Raw genomic sequence first — 25,514 nt, 5'->3', positions numbered from 1 at the left:
ATCCACCAAATGGCCCATCCATCAAATCCATTTTTATCCAATTTTCTCCTCCTAAAAGGAAGAGGAAACATAATAAATATAATGAAATAGAAAGCTCTTGGGTTGAGATAAAAACAATTTAATTAAAAATGGGAAAAGAGGGAGAAAAACAAGAAAAAATGTGTTCAAAATCAGTGAGAACATTCCCCACTTGCCATCAGCAAATGATGTTCAGCCATGCATCAAGAAGTAGGGACTCATTACTGTTGTTCAGAAGAACAAATGACTTAATAACAAGAGCCCTCCCTTCTCCTTCCCATTCCTCAGATTTTATTGCTAAGTGTGATATCACATGGTATGGAACATTGCTTTACTCAGTTTAGGCCAGCTGCCCTGGCTGTGTCCCCTCCCCACTTCTTACCCATCTTGATCCTATTGGCCACCTTCTAAGGTGGCTGGAGTGAGCCCTGATGCTGTACCAGCACCAGTCCACAGCAGAGAAGACATCAGTATGCTTACAACACTGTTCTAGCTACAGCTTCAGAGCATAGCACCATATGAGCTGCTCTGGGCAAAGTGAACTTATCACATCCAGATCCAGTGCAGTAACATGGAATGCACACAGTGTCAGTCAGAAGCATGAACTGACCAAAGCATGATTTATTCTAATTATGAAAGCAAATTTCTCCTATTATCAATGTGTTCCTTATCCTTTTTCCTTTATAGTGCCTGTTGTGGAGACGGTGTTTACTGATATGCTTAACATGGTATATTCTCATGTTCTTCTATTGCAGTTTCATTTTATGGCTATTTATCTACATGCAAGTAGCTAAAAGAGTTGTTAACAAGATGACACTTTCTCTCCTCAACTTCTGAGGATTTTTATTTGCCATTACCAGGAGCAAGATAATCATCTGCCATTTGCACATAAATTAGTAATTAGTACACTAGTGATTATCAAGATTATATATGTAGAGAAACCTTAGTCCTCCAGCAGAGTTGCATTTTTCCTCAATCAACCAACTTGACATTTTGCTAAAAGATAAATAAAGCAAGGGCACAATGAAATACCAGAATTATACAATCTAGTGACGAAGCTTGCTCAAAATAACAAAGCATGTAGAGCATTTTGGAAATTAAAATAATTAAATGAATGACAATCAAATTAAGTCTTGTAATGACAGTTTTACTGGATTATTCACATGGAATTTATTTTCTGTGTGCTTAGAGATGTAGTTACAGTGATTGTGAAAGAATTTACATCAAACCTCTGAATTCAGACATGGCTTGATTTGGACCTACAAAATTATTTCAAGAATATCTAGATTAAAGGTATCTTCACAGAATTTTCTAGGATTGAATAAGAAACTCAAGTGTGGATTTATATAAATGTCTCAGTACAAAACAACTAGCAATTTGTAGGCAAATGTAAGGCATATATTCTCCTTTAAGCTTCCCATGCTCTACTCAGCCACTACTTTGATTATTTTCTTCCTGAAGGATAGAATTTGATTCCACTGTTTATTAATATTTCTGAGAAGATGCAAGTATGTAATTCTGAATATTATTAATTTTCCTGCAGCAGCAAAATGGTTGTCATGGAAGTATGGGCATCAGAGGAGATAACCCGATATTTTCCTTCACATCAACATTCCAGAGGAAATATGGACATAAAGAGATTTATTTCTTATGTGACCAAGTGAGGAAAAGCCACAACCTTTTTCCAGATTTATTAAAAAACCAACAACAAAAACCCTTTTAGAGCTTTATTCTTATACAGTGTGCTATCAAACTGAACGTTGAAAACCTTTCAAAGAATTGGATTATAAAACATTAAGACTCTGCTCCACTCAGTATTTTCTGATTTACAGTCATTCTGATATCTGCATTAGAAATTGCTTTTATTTGGCTACTAACTTCATAATTAGAGTGCCATTAATCTTCAATGCGAAAACAAGCATTACTCTGTTTCTCTGGAATTATATCCTAAAAGTCATGTCAGTCCCTACGCTTGATGGGTGGTGTTTACTATCATCTTCTCCTAAACAGGAACAAGGAAAACTACAAAAATAATCTGTGGCTGCGTGGTCTTGTTAAAGATTGGAGAAATAACTATAACAAAAACCTGCAATGGGTTGTAAATATGAAGAACAATTTCCAAAATATGATCCTAAAAGGTCAAAACACAGTCACCTTATTTCTTTCTCTCATAGGAAGTTAATTCTTGAATGAAAAATAATGCTTACTGACTGAGGACATTCTCTAACTTCATCACCAAACAAGGCAATATAAAATCAATAAAATGTGGGCACATAAAGAGAGCCAACTCCTAAAAGGAGTCCAGCAGAGGGCTACAAATATGATAAAGGGCCTGGAGCATCTCTCATGTAAGGAAAGGCTGAGTAACCTGGATCTATTCAGCCTGTAGTAAAGAACACTGAGATGATACCCAATTAATATTTACAAGTATTCTTTATAGATGTTTATAAATAAGGGGCGTGAGAGGCAAATGGATGAGTCCAGGCTCTCTTTGGTGGTGTGTAGTGATAGGACAAGGGTAGTACTGGCCTAAAATGTGAACATAAGAGGTTCCATACAAACATGCTGAAGAACTTCTTTACAGTGAGGGTGACAAAACACTGTAACAGGCTGCCCAGAGAGGTGGTGGTGTGTCCTGCTATGGAGATATTCAAGACCTGTCTGGATGCCTACATGTGCAACCTATTGTAGGAAATCTGCTTTAGCAGAGGACTCGATAATCTCTTGAGGTCTCTTCCAACACCTGCAGTTCTGTGATTCTATGATACATATAATAAAATTTTGGTCGGTGCATAATACTTTTCAAACCTGCAAAAGTAGACATGCAATATCTGAGGTCACATTACCAACCATCATTATTCAATTACTTCTCCTTGAGTAAGGAAATTCCAAAAAAAAAAAAAAATCAAATCTTTGTGTTTTTTTTCTTTCATTTCCTCCCCATAAGGAACTGTAAAAAATACCTTTCAAGAGTCTTAGAAGACAAAGGATTGAAGAAGCATTTCCTAGGCTTATTTACTGGTCATCCAAATCGGTGAAATCAGAATAAGAACAACATGTCTGTTACTTTATTATGTCATCTTTGTCCAAATGCAGTTTTAGATTGGATGCACCAATCCTTAAGTTGAAATATTTGTCGTCTGTTTCTTTTTTCACTAATTGTTCAAGGTGTATTTTTGAGTTCATTTTCTAAGGACTATGTAATAATAAGAGAAATCCAAAGCAATTTGTTTTCATTTGAACATCTGCAGATATCACTACCTTTTGAAGTGTTCTATGATGTTCAGCAGATGGGATTTAAATCAGTCTAATGAAATGCGACGTCCCTCTCCAAGTAACATAATAGAGACTGCAATAAGCTAACGAGGTTGTCAATAGCTTTTGAGGAAAATAGCACTTGAAATTGAAGAATAGGTCTTGTCTGGTTTATACTGAAACTACAACATCTTTGTTTAGACACAAAGGAGAAATACTGTAAAAAAAACTATGATTGGTTATTTTTGCAACCTGAACAATTTAAACAGTGTATTTTCAAAAATTTTGTGAATCTTGACTACAGAGCAGGGCAAAATGAGAAAAATAATTTATGGTTTTTTTTTAATATTTATACTTATTATTTATTTTCAGTTGAAATATGTTTTCTAGAAAACAATAATTGATTTTTATTTCCTAAACAGCAAGTTACCTATCCCTGTGTCATCACTAACAGCAAAAAATATGCAATTCAATGCTATTTAACCATTTATTTTAATAAATATGGAAAGCTCCCCATCAACTTCACCTTAAGTAAAATTTTACCCAAAGTGTCTATGGATGAGATTGTACTACTGAGGCTGAGCACACTGCTATAAACACAAAAGAAAACTATATTTAGATCCTGTTCTTCACAAAAGACCTGTTTGCATGAAGTGAGCTCTGGAAAAGCTGCTTCTTATTAATTAAAGAGAAGTAGGATAATAGCACCACAATGACACATTTCTAGAAAATTTTCTTCCCTATCCAGATTCAAACCAATGATTTGATTAACATCAAATGAAAATCAGAGCTTCGGTCCATATAGACAGACATGGAACAGGAAGAAGCCTTGCAAATCTCAATCTGAAGATGCATCCTTGATCTCTTCTGAAACATATGACGTCAGAAAGTGAGATTCATAGGAACTATAATTTTAGAACATCTGAGTTAATAGAGTATACAACCAGAATACTGAATTATTCAACATACTAAGCATGTGTCAACATAATAACTTGATTCAAAATTCTGAATTACACTGCCGGTGCAGTCATTCAGCATTACTCTTAGTAACAAATTCATTGCTTAGAGGCCGTGGATTCATAGAATTTAGGAAGATGATTTAGCAGAGATTTACAGTCACTCTTACAATCTTTATGTTGATGTTTTATTACTAAAAATTTCTACGGGAAGTGCTTATGGAAAATGCAAAACTGTTATATTTCCTAGGGAAAAACAAGCAAACAGAAAATAAGAACAACCAACAACCTACATATTGCTAAAGGAATAAACAATATGCTAAAAACCCAAATTTAAATGAGATCATGCCCATGAATGAATATTAGAACTACAGTAGTATATCATAAAATAAAATTATGGGACAGCATGAGTTATTTTATTTCCCAATTTTATCTTTCTAAATGCTGATTGTTTCCCTAAATCACCATGTTTGGTACCAAGCCTCAGCAGGTTTATTGCTTCATGTTGCTGAGAAAAACTGGGAGAACCACATTTTTTAAGAGATATTTTAGTCTTTCTGAATGAAAATTAAGTGCCATCCTCCAAAATAAATGGTTGTTCATGACCAGCATAATTCCTTAATGTCCTTTCACATGGGATGAACAATTTAGTTTGCTTTAATCTTTAGTTCCATTTTTTTTATTAGCTCAGCTTTTCAAAGTGGACAGACAGTACTGCTCAAACATAATTCTTGTCAATCAGCTCAGCGCTATCTCTCTCAACCAAAAATGTATGCTGTTCAGTATCTGAAAGAGCGCATTTTATTTTTGGATGAAAATCTTCAAAAAACAAAACAAAAAAAAACAAAACAAAACAAAAAAAAACACAAAGAGTTATGATCAGTCTAAAAGAGACTGTAAGATTGCCTTCATGAGATCTTTGGGATCTTTGTAGAGACTGTTAATGCAGTAAAATGGTCACCAATTTAAAACTCTTCAGGTTCAAGATGCCGTTTACAGGAGGGTCAGGATCCCACCTGTCATGGAATGTAATCAAAAAAATTTATGTGGTACTGTGACCTTCTGCTGCTGTCCCCTGGTAGTACGATTACCATAACCAATGATAAGCCAAACAGTCATAATATGCAAGTGAGCTGTTAATGTAGCACATCCCTGTTAATCCTTCTCTCTCTGTGTTTCTGGCACCACGATATGGAAAAATGCATTAACAATCAGATCTCCTACTGCCACTGTGATTAAGCCCGTCAGCAGTATCAAATCCTAGGTGCTGGGTCACCCAGCTGTGGTGATACCCATCATGGAAGAGGGAAGCAGCACACAAGACATCTTCTTTGAAATCAAACAGCACAGAATCATAAACGGCTTTTATGGTTGACCTGCTACTGCATGGCAAAGCTTGTCAACCTTTTTTTGAGTTACTGACTTGTTAGGTAAGGTTATGTGCTAGGCAGTACCAGTTGACAGGCTGAGGGAGTTGGGCTTGTTCAGCCTGGAGAAGACTGCAGGGTGACCTAATTGTGGCCTTCCAATACCTAAAGGAAGCCTGTAGACAGGAGGGAAGTCAACTGTTTACAAAGGTAGGTAATGGCTGGAAAAGGGGAAGGGGTTTTAAGTTGAAGAAGGAAAGATTTAGATTGGATATCAGGGGGAAGATCTTCACCAAGAAAGAGGTAAGGTGCTGGCATAGGCTGACCAGAGAGGTTCTGGGTGTCCCGTCCCTGGAGGTGTTCAAGGCCAGGTTGGATGGGGCCCTGGGCAGCCTGGTCTAGTACTAGATATGCAGACTGGCAGTCCTGCATGTGTTGAGGGGTTGGAGCTTGATGATCCTTGAGGTCTCTTCCAACCCAAGCCATTCTATCATTCTATGATTCTATGATACCAAGTATGATGATTGTATTGTGCTCTGATTATTAAGGATTCAGTCTGATCTGCAGAAAGTCCAGGTGACTGAAAACTCAATTTAACCAAGAATTCTAGATAATAAGAAAAATATGCTAATTATTAGAAATTCTTTATAACAACAAGTTGCACTAACTGCTAGAAATTGTAGATAAAAACAGACTATACTGACTGTATTGTATTGTAAAATTGTAAAAAATTGTATAATTTTTTGTGTTATATCAATAGTCTGATTATATCCAGAACCATGTGACTCATTCTGCCAAGGATCTCCAAAAGAACCTGTCTATTTTGACAGCACTGGATGACATATACTTTGGTAAAAAAATAAATAAATAAATAACCCCAGGTTCCTACTGACTTGCACATGTCACAGATTATTTTGAAATCCGAGCTATCACTTACAAAGTAAAATCCCTACCCTTCATGAATTTTTTCATGACTTTTGGCTCATGAAATTGATTGATTGTTAAAGTAGATTTCTCCCATTTTTTGTCATTTCTAACCAAACAGATTTCAGTTAACAATGAAGCTTATTATTATTATTCCCTAAGGATATGACTAAACACTTGTACTATTAAATTTCATCTCAGAACTCACTGACTACTCCTCAAGGTGACCCAGTTTTTCTACCTTCTTTCTGATGATGCTGACTTAGTTCCATAGTAAGTCTGATTAGCGCTCTACTGCAAAAGATTGTAATTAAAATATTAAATGCTGTAGGTCTGAATACTGATTCTTGAACAACTCTACCTCTAACTTTACTCCAATCTGACAGATTCCTTTTAAAATTAATCCAATGTAATTTCCTCTTTAACCACTTTAAAGTCTTTGTAGAAGTTAGTATTTTATTTAATGTTTTCCAATATGTCAGCACAGAAATATTTTCAAAGGTCAGGTACATCAGACATCCTGCACATTTTTATCTCAGAAGTATCTTTACAAATAAATGATTTGGTTTATTTCCAAATGTGTTTCCTTTGGTTAGTCCTTGAGGAGATTTATTTTTCATTGCTCATTATTCTATGCCTATATTTTGTCTCTCTTCAAAAGGTTTAAACTCACAGTAAAACTAAAAACAGCATAACGTTTTTGTTGCTCTTTTTGTTTGTAGCCCTTGTAGTGTACAGTAGACATTGAACTTCATTTAATGAAAACTATAAAAGCACCTGGAAATTTTGAATTTCTTAAAGAAAAGAAAAATGCTGGAAATGTTTTCAGAACCTTCTGTATGCTATTCTCTTGAAATACTACCACTTCCAGTGAAGCCTGATACACAACTGGTGAAACATAGGACACTTCTGTAGCCAAGAGTCCTGATTTGAAAACATTCAGCTGAGTTTTACTTCAATACTTGAAGTAGTGATTTTCATATTTTAGTACTTCCCCCTACCACTAAGGCCACAAAATTGTGTTCAGTTTTGGGCTCCATACTACAAGAAAGATATCAAGGTCCCAGGGCATGTTCAGAGAAGGGCAACAAAACTGGCAAGGGATCTGGAGCATAAGTCTTACAGGGAGCAGCTGAGGGAGCAGTTTATTCTGGAAAAAAGGAAGCAGACAGGAGGGCTTACTGCTTTCCACAGCTGCCTGAAAGGAAGTTTTAGTGAGGTGGGGGTTGTCCTCCCAGTTAAAAGGGACAGTACAAGAGGGAATGGCCTCAAGTTGCACCAGGGGAAGTTCAGGTTAAATGTTTGGAAAAGATTCTATGAGAGAGTGGTGCGGAATTGAAACAGGCTGCCCAGGAGAGTGGTGGAGTTATTGTTCCTGGAGATGTTTCAGGAAAGTGTAGATGTATTACTTAGGGACACAGTTTAGTGGGTGGTATTGGTGTTTGGTGGACATTTGCACAAGAAGATCTTGGAGATCTTTTCCAACCTTAATGGTTTTATGATTCTATAGTTGACAACAAAGTTCCAATTGTTCTAGGGCTTTGCCTAAGCTACTCCAGATCCCCAGGTACTAAGCCTGCATCTTCTCCTTACTGTTTTTATTGGAAAAGTAGGAAAACATAGAGCTTTTTGTTTTACTTGTTTTGTAAAGCCAACGACGGCTTTCAGAAATTCTTACTTCATCCCTAAACTTCTTAATATCTAAGATTAAGAAGAAAGCTAAGAAAGGTTAGAAAATCTTTTCCCATTCCTATTAATCCAAACATTACCTTTTGATAATGCCTAACATTGCTGCAGGAACTACTGAAAGCTTTTAGAATTTTGATAAAATTCAATCATCAAGCATTTTGCATCTCTGATCTATCTACTTTCCAGTGTACTTAAAATCATTAAATTAATTTGACAACACAAAGCTAAACTCTAATTTTGAGTTTGTTATGTTATTGTAGATACAGTAGCTGCTCTTCATTATACCGAATCAGTCTCCAACTATGATAATTGGAATACTTTCCATAGCCAATTCTTCAAGATCATCCTGATTATTTATCAACGTTAAATATGAAAATATCATCACCCATCATTAAATTTATTTGAAGAAATCTGTTGACTGTAACATCTGGAAGTATATGGGGACACCTGGCAGTACATTCATTTTCTGAACATCAATTCAGAAGTTGAATTTTCCCACCATTCCATTATAATTTTATTAGAAAAACATACAAACAATAGTATCATTACAGAGGTTTGATCAATATACAAATCTGAACCGACTCAACAGTTTTCTTTGAGGAGTCTTTCTTACCATATACTTCTTGAAGTAATTTTGTTAGGAAAAAAAAACACTATTTTGTTTTACTCTATTCATGCATCTTTTTTGCAGTTTATTGCACCATAAACATCACGTCTCTGACTTCAGTAGAAAAGCTATGGTTTTACCAAAAGTATTATCCTGATATATATTTCTTTTAGTTCTTTTATAGCCAGGTTCAAAAGATGGCATACAACTCTTTCATTAATTCCGCCAGAGACATACTGCTATTAATAGTGTGACTCCCATTGTCCTTCATCTCCTCCTTGCATGCTTTCATCCCTTTTTAAGTCCTTATTCAGCATAGTTTCCAAACAATTTCATTACATTTATCCTCCAGGAGCTCCCTTTGTTTTGATTAACTCCCATCTTGCTGATTTTGTGTCATTTTTACCACAGTTGACTACCTGAAGAATCAAATTCCATTTTCCTGGCAATTGCCTTGGTATCTCCTTCAGTTCTCTGGACGGTCTGCTTCAGAAAATAAACATTTTCTCATAAGAGTTATCAGATTCAAAATATATGGGAAATAATGCACAGACACAAAATATCAACTTTATCCTTTGTTATGGAGAATTTCTAAAAAAACTCTTGTCCAGTTGTTTTTCTTTTTGAGTGGAAATGATGCCAGGAGTACCACTTGCCCCTCCGCATGCAGTCTCCCAGCAGATAAGCTTCACCCCAGCCCCTGCTTGAAGTGTCATGGGCAATGGTCTGGGGAAATCAAAGAGGAGGGTCACAGGGAGAATAAAGATATCAGGCAGAAGGTAAGGGAAGTAAGAGCAACTCTGCATATAGAAGGGTCATAGAGACTTCAGCAAATCACTGTCTGAGACTTGACATTGTCCTCAATTATAAAAGCATGTAAAATTTGTTTATTAGGATGACACTGCCAGCTGTCACATAGTCTCTTGTCAGAGCAACATCAGGAACATGTTAACTTGCTAGCTGAGAATTCATTGCAAGCCATTCATTGCCTCTTCTTTCTTGGAAAAAAATGTTTGTCACCTTGTCAGCATGAGGAAATAATGTGCTCTGCCTCACTGAGACAGCAGACAGAATAAAAGCTCACATCAGAGATGGTGCATGTGTAGGCACAATATTTTTTACTTCAGAGGAAGCAAAATCAAGATACATTTTGCTATTGTGAAATGCGCTTCAAAGAAGTGCATACTTGGACCCAGATAGTCGCAACCTTGGTGGGCCCCAGGATGTTGTGGCATTTGCCTCATCAGGTGGGCAGCGAGCATTTTCAGCATGTTCACTAGACCCCATCTGTGCTCCTAGTCCTTCCCAGTACTAAGTCCGGTGCCTGCAGCCATGTTCCGTAGTCTAAGGAGTGAAAGTGGCGCAGCTGTTGATGGTAAGGCTGTCGGCACAGCTGTTGATGATAAGGCTGTCAGCCCAGATGTTGTCACCATGGGCAGCACAGTACAGGGCACTGGTCAACTGAGAAGGAGCCTGAAGGTGGAGGTGAGTATAGTTTCTGCCAGGAACTGATGGTGTTATGGCAGAGCATCTGCAAAGACCAGACTCACACTAAACAAGGACAGCAGGAGGCCATGTCAGTACAGATGGCAAAGAGTGGCCACTGAGGCAGCAAGGGCCAAAAGCCTGTAGCTTCCATCAATGGATGGAATGCCCGTTGCCCACCTACAGCTTCAGCATAAGTACAGTGCTCTCCTGTTTACTGTCAGAGACAAACGGAAAAACTTCCAGGAAATTCATCAGGACTAGCTGAGCCTGAAATTGATAAATGTAGGAAGGAGAAAGATCATTGTACTATTGTAGGAGTCTCCTTCTTGTGGGGGTTGCAGATACTATTCTGATAACCACATACGATGTCTAGAAATGTATCTTCCTTACTAGTAACTGACCTAACATCCTCATGAATTAACTGGAAGATGGAATGGAGTATATTCCCAGCCAGCTTATGGAATGCACAAAGCAGTGAGTAGGACTGCCATTCCAAGATTTGGAAGGCTGCAGAAATGGATTCAGATGAAAGTCGTTGGATACCCTGAAGAAGTTACCTAATCAGAACAGGTATAGGTTTTATTCTTTTTTTGACAGGAGCAGTGAATAAAAATTCCTGACTCCAAATGACAGTACAGATTTGTATCAAGAGGAGACCTCTTTGGAATAGTGGATCTATTTCTGCATTTCACTTGCCAGTGGTTTCAGTTTATGTTTAATTCCAAATGTGCTTATTACACATCATTTGAATAACTTGTACTGAAATTGTTTAAATATTCATCAGATCTTACTACATGAAGAATGTTACATATTACTTACTAGTAGTAATACAACTAGTATTTACAGATTCATACTCTCAGGATAGCTTTATCTGTGTATCATACCAAGTAGCCTTGAAGCCTGTGAGTCATAAATGCATTTGTCAATGGTTAGAGTCATAAATGGAGAATCAAAAAACATTACTCTACCTTATATTTTATATTTACGTAATTTACGATTTATATTTACGTAATTTGCTCTGAAAGCAGTGCCTACATTTATTTCCATAATGAATACAATGGATATAAAGAGCACAATAATACTACGTGATAGAGCAAATTCTCAGCGATAAAACGCTCTTTTTCAACACAGCCACCACCATTAGCTGTGCATTTTCACCAGCAATGAACAACAGTCTACATGCTGCGCTCATAAAAATCTGCACCAGTGGAGGTGACCACTGTCACTGTCACTGCTGCTGAAATCCACCACCCACTGCCTCACTGTGCTCACTCCACTGTTTTTCCTCACAGAGGAATTCAGTGACACACATTTGCTTCGTACGCTCTTCCATGTCAGATATCATTCTGTCAGACTGCCTCTCTGCTGCCATCTGTCATATGGCAACAAAGTGTAATAGGATATTGGTGGGAAGGTTCGGCCTCTACTGCCATACCACCAACATCTGCTTCTGATGTCGGCTGATATCATAAAAGAGAACATACTATTTTTGGAGCAGACCTCATATTTTCTATGGTTGTACAGCTGATGCAGTTTGACTTTGTCATCTTTTTCATTGTCACCTCCAAAAGAGGTTACAGAATTCATTTTATTAGGTAGAAAAGAATTCTAAATCCAAGTTTGTGTGATGGCTGCCTCAAAAGTAAAAAACAAAAAACAAAACAAAACAAAACAAAAAAAAAAAAAAAAAAAAGAGGAAGAGGAAAAAAACTTCTTAAGACATTCAAAACAGAGGCTGAAAACTGTACCTAGTAAGTGTCTGTTATAATGGTTGCAATCATCATATGTCTCCATTTGCTTCCCACTATGTATAATTAGACATAATTGCACTTACATACATTTGTGATTGAATTGCCAAATGAAAACATTTGCTGTTTGATTATCGTCTGTGTTGTTGCACATAACACCTGAAAAACTGCATTTCATCTGAACATTTTAAAATGAATAGCTTAACAAATACTTAAAAATATCAAAATTCAAGAGCTATTTTCTATGTTTTATCATTAAAATAAGGCTTTAAATTCCAATTCTACATTACAATTCTTTCCATTATGCCATTTAAGTACTCAGTAGTGTCCTAAGTATACATATTTTAATTGACTGAAGAAATACATAGTTACCCTTGTAAAACTCAAGCATATGAAGTTTTATTTTCATTAGACATGTGACATAGCAGTTGCTAATAAGTGAAGTTATGAGATGTACAAGCTCTTGCAAAGTATTACATATTAATAATGCACCTATTTTAAGCATGGAAGAAAGAAAAATATATTTAAATGTTGTACCTAAAACCGCACAAATATTATAAATCAACCGCTCATGCTGAGTTTAAAGAAAAAGATTTTTTTACAGATTACGTTTTAATTCTGCCCTATAAGTCATCAAATATAACTGCATCAGAGCAGTAAATAGGCAATAGAGGCACTAAGTGCAAACTGGAACACAGGAGGTTTTGTCTAAACATTGTGAAGCCCTTTTATTGTACAAGTGATAGACCACTGGAACAGGTAACCCAAATTGATTGGTCAGTCCTCCTCTCTGGGGATGCTCAAAAGCCAGATGTCCTCCAGATGACGTGGACCAGATGAAGTCCAGATTTCCCTTCCAACCTGAACTATTCTGTGACTCTGTAGTTCTGTGAACAGAGGCCAAGTAAGCCATAATAGTATGCTACAAGAAGTGCTCTGCTAAAAAGCTATAAAGTGTCTTGCAAGATTCTACATCTAACAATACACTATAGAATTTTTACTGAATTATTTTCATTGAATCATAGTATGACAGAATCATTAAGGTTGGAAGAGACCTCTAAAATCATCTAGTCCAACTATTTCAATGGAAATAATTGCCAAATGAGAGCTGAATAGTGTAATTCACTAAATTGCCTTACAAATCTTTATTTCCCCACCCAAAAGGCGAGGAGCATAAACTAGCGCTTCTTATGGTTGCCTCTGTTATCAAGGAAGAGAAGAGTGCCAGCTGCACTTTGCAAAGATTCAGTGACAAGAATACTACAGACCATTATATATGTGAAAAACTAAAAACATGGATTGAAATAGCTATTGTGCAGGTCCACCAATGTGACTTATGCCACAGTGCTAAGTTTGGGCCTAATGAACACTGGGAGAAACTTCTTAAAGCACCCAATTCCACTTAATGGACTGAAGATTTTAGATATGGTTAAATCATAAAAGCCTTTTTAGTTTAAAAATCCATTTAATTGGGTTCTAATATTATAATTTTTTAATTCAGTATAAATAGTTAGTCTTAAATTTTAACAAGGCTGCAGTGTTTTTTCCTATTAAAATGTTTTCGTTATAATGGGACCTTTAAAATCTACATAGATTTATATATGTAAAACATACAATTTTTATATATATATACATATACATGCACATATATACATATATATATACACACACCAAGATTAGCTGACTCCAGGATTAGTACAGACTTCAATATTTGTAAGCATGAGACTTCAAAAAGTCTCTTTTACTGCATTGTACTGCTCCTTTATATTGTAATGTCATTTCTATAATTTCTTCACACTGATCCATCTCCAGAGTGTGCACCTTCTTTCAGGATAATATCTTCTCCTTTTCTTCACTGAAATTACTGTCCACTCTTTGTTGTCTTGTCTGCCTTAAATTCTCATTGTTTATCAACTTTCCACTAAGAGCTTCTCTCTTCCTTGCATTTTCACATTGATGTTCCTTGGCTTTAACTTATCTCCTGATGATGCTTATTTTTCCCTCTATTTGTGGAATTTTTGAAGAAAAGGAACTTGTGAGGCTGAAATAGATAAACAGACCATTACAAGTGGCCAATTCTGAAACTAGTCTTTTTCTCAACCATGCAACAGCAGCCTATGTAAGCATTATTTTTATTATCTGGAATACATGTCCTGTTATGCAAAAAGCACATGAGAGAATAAAATGGCTCTTCTTCCTGACCGTGAAATAAGGAGTGAAATAAGACGTGAAACAGAACAGTTTGAAGTGAGAGAAGGTGGAAAGAAATTAATTTAGAGAATGATGAAAATCTTTTTCTTAACAGATCATTGTTGAAACTGATTCCTTGAAAACATGCCATAGTAGCTTTTGTTTGAATAAATAGCATAGAAAAACATTCAGCGTAGTAGCAAAAGCAACCCTTTTCCATTATCAGTTGGGTAACAAGCTAGAAGGGAAAAAGGAGTGTAATGCCACTCAACTGAAATCATAAGCAGCACGGGTACCAAAATCTGTGAAGACTTTGGGTGGTACACCTCCTGTCTTCAAGAGATCAGTGTGAATACATTTTGCATATGGGAAGTAATCCTGTAGTTTTTGGATGTAGCACCATATATCAGTAGGCCCCATACTGAATGGTAAGTGAAAAAAAAAAAGACCTTTCCATAGTTAAATTAAAAACTGCAATATGTCTGAAGCAAAATTGTTAATGCAGCAGTAGGATAACATACTCCCTCCCCCCTCACTAGCATTAATAAATTTGAGATTTCTATGGCCTATTTCATATGAAGAGACACTGATCATAACTTGTCATCTTGTGAGCACTGTAATATAAGCTGCAGATTCATTACACTTTTATGGAAATACTGTATCAGCCTGGAGTGTAGACCTTCTTCATAATACCCATGAAAATGCAAAGAGATTTTGGTTATTACTAGATTTTGCCGACACAAGGGCAAAGAACTTAGTAATAAGAAGACTGTGAGTTATTACTGGGTTTCTTTAACAAGATCAGGCCAGAGAACTCTTTAAACATGGATTTTTCTAACGTAAGCAAAGTAGGACAAATTACCGTCTCATTAGAAACATTTACATCACATGCTTTATGTCATATCCTTTAAATCCAGCAAGTTCTATGTCAGTGAATTCTGTTAAATACCCCTTCAGTATACACAGACTTTTCAGTCATCAGTTTAGCTTCTACATATCCAGAGGATCATAAAGTATAATCACTGCTATCTATCTATCAGGTGTACTGGAATTAGCAATAAACCCCTGTCATCTTTCAAACCTCCCTGGATGCAGCAGGAATTTACTTCACAATCTCATGGGAAGGTGATACAGTAAGAACCTGGAAATTAAAAAGTCTGTGAGATATGAGAGGCCAAACTGAAAAGAAAGTACAAATTAACTCAACTTTCTGATGGTCCTAGCTTTAAGTAACAGTAATTTGATTATCATGACCTAAAGTTGGAAAACAATGTAAGTTGGAAGCCCTCTGGAAGCCCTCTGTGAGAAGCATTAATTTCAACGAAGCAGCAGTCACAGTTCAGAAACAAACTTTTTTATTAAAAAATATATATATTTTCTATTGTTAAAGCTTCTGAGATTTGCTGCATTTTTAAATGTCTCCTCAGCATTACATTTATTAAACTTTTCCATTTTGTTCAGACAGTTAATGCAATCAGCCAGTATGAGTGGACTCCTGTACATCTCAAAGCAGTAGGTGCTACCTTGAATTGCTACATTCACTCAGTTTTCTGTGGGAAATGAGGACATTTTTTCCTCCATAACCACCTCATACACAACTGCAAGTCAAAAATATGTCTTCAGTAAAGTGTGAATCAGCAGGAGAGTTCACAACAGCACATTGGATTGGAGCTGGAATCACCATCTTTATTATTATTTGTTATTATTATTATTATTATTATTATTATTATTATTATTATCGTTGTTGTTGTTGTTGTTGTTGTTTTTGTTGTTGCAGAAATCTCTGAATAAAAGCTTGCTAAAATACTTCTAAGGAATAATCCTCTCACATAATGCTATTTTGGTAGAATATGAATCTTCCTTGGTAGCATACAAATTCCAGTGGATCTTCAGAGAGAAACCACTGCCTATCATATCTGTCCTGGCCTGCTGTGTCATCAGAGCTTCTTTTCTGGAAGGTGCTCTTGCACCACCAGTATTTTAAGAAATTTCTAGAGAAGGGTTCATGCTCCTGCTCTCCTGCTCTGCTTCATACAAATGAACCTTGCTTTTCCTCATTTTAATTCAAGACCTCTTTTGAATTACTCCAGAAAATACCAGATTAATTCATTGTAGCCAACTTTCTCTAGTAAGTCCCTTCCTTTAGTAAGATTGGAAGAAGACAGCTCAAGCAATTCATTTTTAGTCTTTATCATCATGACGTCATTTTCCATTACAGTTTCATTTTCCAACTAAAAATCAGATGGAAAAAAATCAGAAATCTGAAAATTTTTATCAACAAAACTTCCACCACCACCAGTGTATAAAAAGTACAAACATATCTGGAGATAGATTAATGAAAACCTCCATTCAGGGTAATCAAAGTTAAATAATGAATGAAGTTTTAATACGTATAAATTTCCCCATAGTAAGGAGTTCTTTTGCAAAGCACTTGTTCAGGAGTATCTTTAAAACAGAAAAATACCTACACAGACATCATATTGAAGGTATCTGAACTGTCTCAAGATTGGTTGGTTTTCAGAACTTCCTAGGACAATACATTCCAGAGTTCAGTAATGGAAAAAGCAAGATGGATATAAGCTCTTTTGAGAATCTGAGAACAGTTCACCGTTGTCCATGATTTTAAGGCTTGTTTTTATACTAGGTAAGTAATGCCATATATACTTTAAAATATACGTAATCACCGAAATTGATCTGCCATTTCACTACCTTATCATTTATTACTACAAGATCTTCTTACATATCACTATCATTCATCTTACAAAGATATGTTGAGGTTTGATCCTGGTAGGCTGCCAAGCACCGCTCTCTCACTCCCTCTCTTATTCATCCAATTTAGCATGAGCATTCTCTTCTGTTTTCGTCCTTCCCTCACACTTAATCATTTTGTTGTTGTTTACCATTTATTTCACAGCTGGCAGATGTCTGGTCAAAACTGCCCAATATAATCACTGTTTACAAATACGGAAAATACAACATCTCAAGCACTGTTTTGTCTTTTTTTTCTTTTTCCTGAATGCAGTGCTAATGAAATACACTCATCAATATTCTGAGTGTTTGCTTTTCAGACAAAGCCTCACAGTCTACACTGTGTACAGCGTAAAAACAATGTTGATTTATTCTGTTTCCTTCAACAATGTAAAAGTTTCTCTTGTATAAAAGACACCAAAATATAAGCCGTTTGGTAGTAACTGGAGCATACAGCTGACAGTGTGAATTACACAAGAAGAAAAGCAAGAAGAAGACCTAAACCTGGTGCAAACGGAAGGCCTTTCATTCAAAACAAAGCATGATATTGAGACCTCCAGTTACTGGGCAGTAACCCCTCAGGCTGAAAATGAAGGTAAGTGTCACAAAAGTTAAATATTGCTCCTGGTATATTTTGTATTAAGAATTTTGGTATACTTTGGATATTCCTTTCTTTCAGATGATCATGTACATGTTATAGAGGACTTACACTGTACTAGTACAAAAGAAAAAAGATCATAGTACCAGAAAACTATCAGAAAAAGAGTCAAGTGGAAATATTATTTTTAAAAACATGTTCATGAAAGGCATAATAAGATTGTCAAGATGGTAGCTGTACTATGAAGGTAACTGCATAATACATAAGAATATATTTTGTTTTATCCTATAAAAAATGCAAGAAAATTATGTGCATCACTTTGTAACTTGCATATGTACTTTATATACATACGTTCTATTTTAGTGACATAAACATTCAATAATCTCCTTGACACTTCTGGTCTCAAATATGTGTTGTGGTATTTTGCTCAACCATGACCTGATATAATTGAAACTTTTCTAGAATTTTCAGTTTAAAAATTATTTCTGTGCTTTGCTGGGAAAACTATGTTGTCATTTATCCTCTCGCTTCTCTCTTAGAAATATATTTTTTTTAATATTCATCAAATATACTGCATTTTATATAGGTGTTTTATTATCACTGTATTACTAACACATTGCAGCTTGTTAAGGTAGTCTTAAAAATAGACACAAGCAGTGCAATACAACCCCATTACTTATGTAAGCTAACAGGGAGTAAGTAGAGGATTTCAAATATTGTTTCAGAAAAATTTCACTTTGCATTTTCATTAAATTTGTGACAATATTTCAAATTTCCTTTCAGTGAAAAGAGCACATCTTGCTCTCCTCAACACAGTGGCAGAGGAGGAACCAAATCACTGCTAGGATTAGAACAGTACGGTTCCTGTATTCAGAAGTGAATCTTCTGGATATTAGAAGAGCATTCCTCAAAAGAATGAATTAGCTCTATTATAATTTCTCTGTACATCATTCACTTCCATGTCATCCCAAAAGAGAAACTTGGCTTTAAAGAAAACCTGAAATCTGACCTTAAAATGTAGAAAGTAGTGGACAGCTAGTTTTTCTATAAAATGCAGATTCAAAACAAAGAATTAATGCTGTATGCCGTGGAAGAATCCTGCTAGTGATTTCATGCTATGCTTGATTTATTTGATTGCTATAAGATTATGCTATTCTGTCAGGAAGAATTTGTACCATTCTAAGATTTAGTGGAGTGTGACTTTAATTTTTGTACAAGAGCTGTACCTGTTAAAGGATATCATCAACAAAATACAGCCTACTGGCTTGGATTGCTACCATAGCTCTGAATGTCATGTGTTTTTCTCTTGAGTTACTACATGAGAAATAACAGTACACATTGCTTTTTTTTTTTTTTTTTTTTTGCCCTCCTGTTACATTTCTTCCTGGAAATGTGACAGAAACCTAATTCATTCTCAATTTGAGATTCGCCTCCCATGTGGGTTAACTCCATTAAGCAGCCCTTGCTCATCCCCTCAACCCCCACTCCACCACTGGGACAAGGGAAGGGGAAAGGAAAAGTTAAAGCAAAAAAAAGAAAAATGGATTAAGATAGAAATTGTTTAATAACAGAAGAAGAAATGGAAGAAGAGAGAAAGAATACAATGAAAAGCAAGTACAACAAAGGCAATTGCTCACGGCCTCTGAGGATCAGACTGATACCCAGCCAAATTCTGAGAAATTTGATTTGCCTCAAACCTCTTCGCTCTGTTTTACTGCTGAGTATGGCATTCTATGGCACGGAATACGCCATTGGTTAGATCATCAGCCTGCTTGTGCCCCTCTTAGCCTCTTGCAGACTCCCAAACTGTTCACTGTAAGGGTAGAGGGTGAAACAAAGAAGGCCCTGATGTTGTACAAGACCTGCTCAGAAATAAAGTAAAAAGTGGTGTGTTATCAACACTGTCTTTGCCATGAATCTAAAACACAGCACCATGGAGATGCTGTGAAGCTCCACCTCTCCAGATGCAATGTATCTCCCATCATGCAACTTCTCAAGGTATTCTGTGCCTCTGTGCTCAGCAGCATCAAAGGTAAGTGATCAATTTATTACACTGACAGTGATCAGATACTGGGACATGTAGCACAGAGAAGCTGTGGTAATTCTGTTCCTATAAATGCTTAAAAATCAAATAGACATGGTCCAGTAAAATGTATGATAGCTTTCACAGCCAGATTAGAGGTCAAACCAGAGAACAGAGGTCTAATTTACTCCAGGAGACTGCAATAGTTTTATATTGCCAAAGTTAAAAAGATCTTTTCAAAAAAAGATTCCATGTGGCATATTTTTCTCAAGTTTTTAACTAACTAGTTAGTTAAACTAATCCCCTGTAACTAATGGGGATAGCCAGTTGAAAAACGTTAGGCTCTGTAGTGTTAGGGTTAATCCCTTGCTCCTCTTAAAACACTGCATGCTATTACACAAAAGGCCTCTGGTGATTTTTTTAAAATTCTCCAATTGGAGAGGACTGTAGTACTGTCTTGACCCACAATACACCATGAAGCCACCAAAAAAGTTTTACCAAGCATACTGTGCTGATTTAACTATAGTATTATCCATCCAAGAAATATTCATAGATAAACAGTCATGACTTCATGAACAGAAGAGAAAAATGCTAAACAAATAAAATTTCAAGAAAGAGCCATTTCACTGAAATCTAAGATCTTGTAAATTGGTAATAACGAAGCTAAACTCAAACTTTGTATCTTTGATCTAAAGAACATGATAAAATTATAATGCTGATCTTGTTTGGTAATAGTTTAATCAGAAGAAAAAAAGCTGACAAAATTCTGAACAGTATGAAAAAAACACATAAACATGAGATAAATTAAATACAGTTTTACCACATTCATTTTTAGAAATACTGTATATATATATTATTGATCTTTATAGTGCATACAGCTGACTTGATCTGTCATATACAAAGGACGGTGAAACAATATATTTCTCCCTATCTACAGTAAGTATTTTTAACCTGGGGCATTTCCATATAAATGAGTCTTGTAAGTCAGTGTACCTCAGAGCAGGTGCAGAGCCTGCCCGTACAGAAGAGCCTAAAGGTAATGATGTGAATCACACATGCATATGTTACAGCATCAGAGCCTTATTTTTAACCCAAGAAGAAGCCACAATTGATTCTGACAGGACGATGAAATATATCAGCCTTTCAAGGCCATCTGTTGTGCTTGTTGGAGATTTAAGGCACTAATTCATTAATGATTACCTGAGGAGTTATAAGTTTATTTTTGTGGCTGATTTATAGTTTCAAGATTTTCACTGTTTCCTTTTTTTTTTTTTTCCCAAACTTTGTCATTATTTTAAGACATACAACATGAGAGCATAAATTTTTATTCCCTTAAGAATCAAGTCGGCATTTGATTTAATTTAAGTAGAAATTCTCTTCATAATGGAAAAATGTATCATAATTTTGTCAATATCATCTCAGAATAATTGTATTTAACTCTGCACCTTGCAGAATATCTATGGAAACCACATATCAGCTATTGTGGCTCTCTTCCTTTACTGATATCAGTTACTGTTGCCTGCATTTCTGCCTTGTTCTTCTCCACGTTGTCAAAATAAATAAAATAAAATAAAATAATAAAATAAAATAAAACAAAACAAAACAAAATAAAATAAAATAAAACAAAATAAAATAAATGCAGATCTTGGAACCGATGTGTGCCCCATTCATCCTCAAATTTATCCTCGGGCCTTTCTTTTTCGCCCGTGGTGGAACAGCTCCCAGTTGTGAGCAGCAATGGTGTCACCTAGCGGTCACTTGCAAATTACATTTCGAACCATGAAGTGTATAGTGTTTCGAATAAGAAGTGTATTCCACACACGTTTGTCATTGTGAGCCCACTAAAATGATTATATTTGAAGTCAGCTTGAATTTATCCTTCATTTGAATCAATGCCAAGTAATAATGAAAGATAAAAAAATGTTACTACTATAGGAAAAAAGAGAGCAGCGTAGGGAAAAAGCTCAGGAAAAAATCATGTCTTTTGTAATACCATGAACTGGGATAATTTTTCTAGTGGGCAGATATTATAGGGAAAACTTATTCAAACGTTTATTTAGTTTAATCATTTTCATCAGTACTGGACCAGCCAGCTGCTTGGATCTCCTTGGATTGCTCCCTATGTGTTTAAAGATTAGGATTGTGAAAGCACAAAATTAATTACAACTTTTACATCACTATCATATCTTGAAGGAATAAATTCTGTACGGGCTAGAAATGTGTATCATGCTTGGAATAATACATGATTCCAACGGTGAAGATTCTAACACAATTAAGTATTTTCCCTTACGATTGCACTCTGGTAAACTCCTCAGCCATCTTTTACATCAAGGCAAAGGTATTTAGAGATCTTTCCCAAATCTTTTACTACAGGTCAGTTATCAATTCAGAACTAAAAGTAGGAAGGTCTCACAAAGCAATTCTAGAGGAGTATGTACCACAGGTTTAAAACACAAGAGCTAGAATCTTTTCTTTCTATCATAGAGAATCTCAGACAAACCTATTTTTATTAAGAAAAGGCAAAAGTCTCTTTTTTTTTTTTCCTTTCACAGTTGAACATATGCTAAAAGTGTCAGCTGGGGGCAAACTTGAGTAAGGAATCAGGAATACGATGGGGTTTTAAATAATTTTTCAAAAAACCATGAAACAATGTAATGATTTCTAAATTGCACTGAAAAATAATGTACACTTGGAAATCCATAGATCTATTCCAGTTTTGTTCAACAGACCACAGCTTTAAAAACTAATAGGGGGTCCATGATGGCTCCTTCAAATGTTAAACTGTAAAACAGACAATAGATTTTCACTCAGTGACTTCCATAGCAAGACTAATCTCTGTATCCATCAATATTTACTCAGCAAAGTGAATCCAAGGCAATGTAGCAACAGAGTTACTTAAGTCAATATCCAAAGAATGAATGCAAGATGCACACTGTTTTCAACTATATCAACATTTAATCTTTAATTTAATCCAGTCAATGGACACATTCCTTTGATTTCATAATCGCTGCCCAAAGACTCAAATTTGTATTTCTTGTTTATCAGGTATGTATCTTAGACTGAATACTTTGATAAAGTTTCCCTTAAAATGAAAGTCGTAGAATCATAGAATCACTCAGGTTGGAAAAGACCTTAAAAATCATCAAGTCCAACACAAGCTAACCATACTACCCTAAATAACAACCCTCCGCTAAACCACAGCCCTGAGCACCACATCCAGATGGTTTCTAAACACAATCAGGGACCCAACCACCTCACTGTGGAGCCTTATTCTAGTGCTTAACAACCTTTTCAGTAAAGAAGTGTTTCCTGATATCCAACCTAAACTCACCCTGGCACAACTCGATGCTATTTCCTCTCATCCTGCCACCTGTCACCAGTGAGAAGAGAACAGCCCCACTGTAGCATATATTTCAGATGTTGGAAGAGAGCAATAAGGTCTTCCCTCAGACTCCTTTTCCCCAGACTAAACAGCCCCAGTTCCTTCAGTCTCTCCTTGTGGGACTTATCCACAAGCCTTGTTGTTCTTTGGAAGTCCTAATAATTATATTTCAGACTTCACATGCAATTGATCTAACACAAATTTCTTCATAACCTCAGGGTCCACACCCAGCAAGATTCCCCTTGCCATATTTTGACTGGAGTAAAAAAGTTGGTGAAGTGAGTACTCAGCTGCCCTTTTAGCTGAGGTATTTCTGTGAAGCAATAAGGACTACAATGTCAGTCCTCAGTAAGGTCCACACAAACACAAATCTGTAAAACCAACATAGTTGTGATTGGAGACCTGCTTTCATGAGTGTAGATGACACTTCAGATTTCTTTTGTTATGTTTATGCAGATTTATATTGAAATGTATCCACATCATATGATGATCTAGATCCTGTTTACTGTTTTTGCATAGTAAATAAAGCCTTTACACATCTGTAAGAATTTTTTTATACAAAATAGGAAAAAAAAACTTGAATATTTCAGTTTAAAATGCTTGTTTCAAATTGCATAAAAATTTCAGGCATCACAACAAATTCTAATGGCTGTAGAAAAAAAAATCATGATAAAATAATATGAACATCATGAACACCATTACTTTTGTTCTTACCAACACCAAAAAGCTACTCTCAAGATACTTTGAAAGTGTCATTCTCTGCTACCTCTGTAATGTGTCCTCTGGACGCAGTCCAACAGATTCACATCTCTCCTGTGCTGAGCACTCCACATCTGGACACGGTATTTCCAAGTGAGGTCTCACCAGTACACAGCAGAAAAACAGGATCACCTCCCTCACCCTCTTGGCCATGCTTCTTTTGATGCAGCCCAGGATATTATTGGCTTTGTGGTCTATGAGGACACATTGCTGGCTTATGTCCAGCTTGCCATGCACCCATATCCTCAGGTCCTTTTCAGCAGGGCTGTGCTCTTTCCTTACATCCACCAGCTTGTCCTGATAGTGGGGACTGCTGTGACCCAAATACATGACCTTGCACTTTGATTTGTTGAACCTCATGAGGTTCTCCTGGGCCCACTGCCTGAGCCTGTTTATGACTCTCTGGATGGAATCTCATCCCTTGGGCATGTTGACAACACCACACAGCTTGGTGTCATCAGCAAACTTGCTGAGTGCACTCAATCCCACTGTCAATATAATGAAGATGTTAAAGAGCACTGCTCCAAGTACTGACTCCTGAAGGACACCACTTGTCATCAGTCTCCATCTGGACATCGAGCAACTGATCACCACTCTTTAGGTATAATCTCACAAACAGCTCCTCAACCATTCAGCTGTCCACCCATCAAATCAGTATCTTTTCAATGTGAAGAAAAGGATGTTTTGGGTGATCATTTCAAGGATGAAGTTCTGATAGATTACATCAGTGGAGCTTTCTTTGTCTGCTGACACAGTTACAGCATCATAAAAAGTGACAGTTTTTGTCAGGCAAGGCCTGCCCTTGGTGGTGATTTTATGAAATATTTTATGAAATAAATTAAATTCTATTTATCCAAAAAGTCAGTGGAGTATATTTCATCGAATTTCTTAGCAGTAGGCATAGAATCACTGAATAATAGAATGAGCAGTATTGGAAAAGACCTCCAAGATCACCTTGTCTGACGGTCCACCTACCACCATAATTTCCCCAATAAAGCATGTTCCTTAGTACCATATCTAAATGTTTTTTTAACACCTCCAGGGACAGTGACTCAATCACTTCCCTGGGCAGCCCATTCCAGTGCCTGACCACACTTTCAGAGAAAAAATAGAATTTGAAATAGATTCTGCCATATAAAGTCATCTCTGTCTTGTAGAGCACTAGCAACTCTTTTTTGTGATACTCATGTTTGTGATAAACCATAAAGATTTATATATTTTTTTAGGCTTTACTGTTGGTAGCCCCCCGAACAGGGAAAGTTTAGAGGATTACTACATCTATTAAGAGGAAAAAGTAAGCAAAATACTCCATATTAGCCATGTGAAGAGATTAGTGAGAAAAATACTGACATAAAATCATGAATGGCATGTATAAGGTGAATAAAAAATAATTGTTTACTATTTTATGTACTATCAATTGTTACATATAAATAGTACTATTTGTTCTGGACTAACTTATTTGTACTAATTTATTTGTACTAATTTTGTACTATTTATTGTGGACCAAATAAAATGAAAAGTCACCTGAACCAGTGTCAGAGGAATAAACTTCCACCCAGTACCTATGGCACTTTCTCTTGACTTGCTTTAAATAACTGCTTTCACTTCATGCACCTTCTTGTTATTCACCCCAAATATTTAATATACATTTCCAAATATAAAAGTATACTGTAAAGGGAAGCTATGCACCCAAGTATTTGAGGTTCTACTAAAGGTGCAAGTACCAAAATAACAGGAATTCCTTCTGCTGTTTTTCAGACCA

The sequence above is a fragment of the Tetrao urogallus genome (assembly GCF_951394365.1).
Source record: "Tetrao urogallus genome assembly, chromosome: Z".
In the NCBI taxonomy this organism is placed as follows: Eukaryota; Metazoa; Chordata; class Aves; order Galliformes; family Phasianidae; genus Tetrao; species Tetrao urogallus.
Note: the sequence above shows the minus strand (reverse complement) of the source record.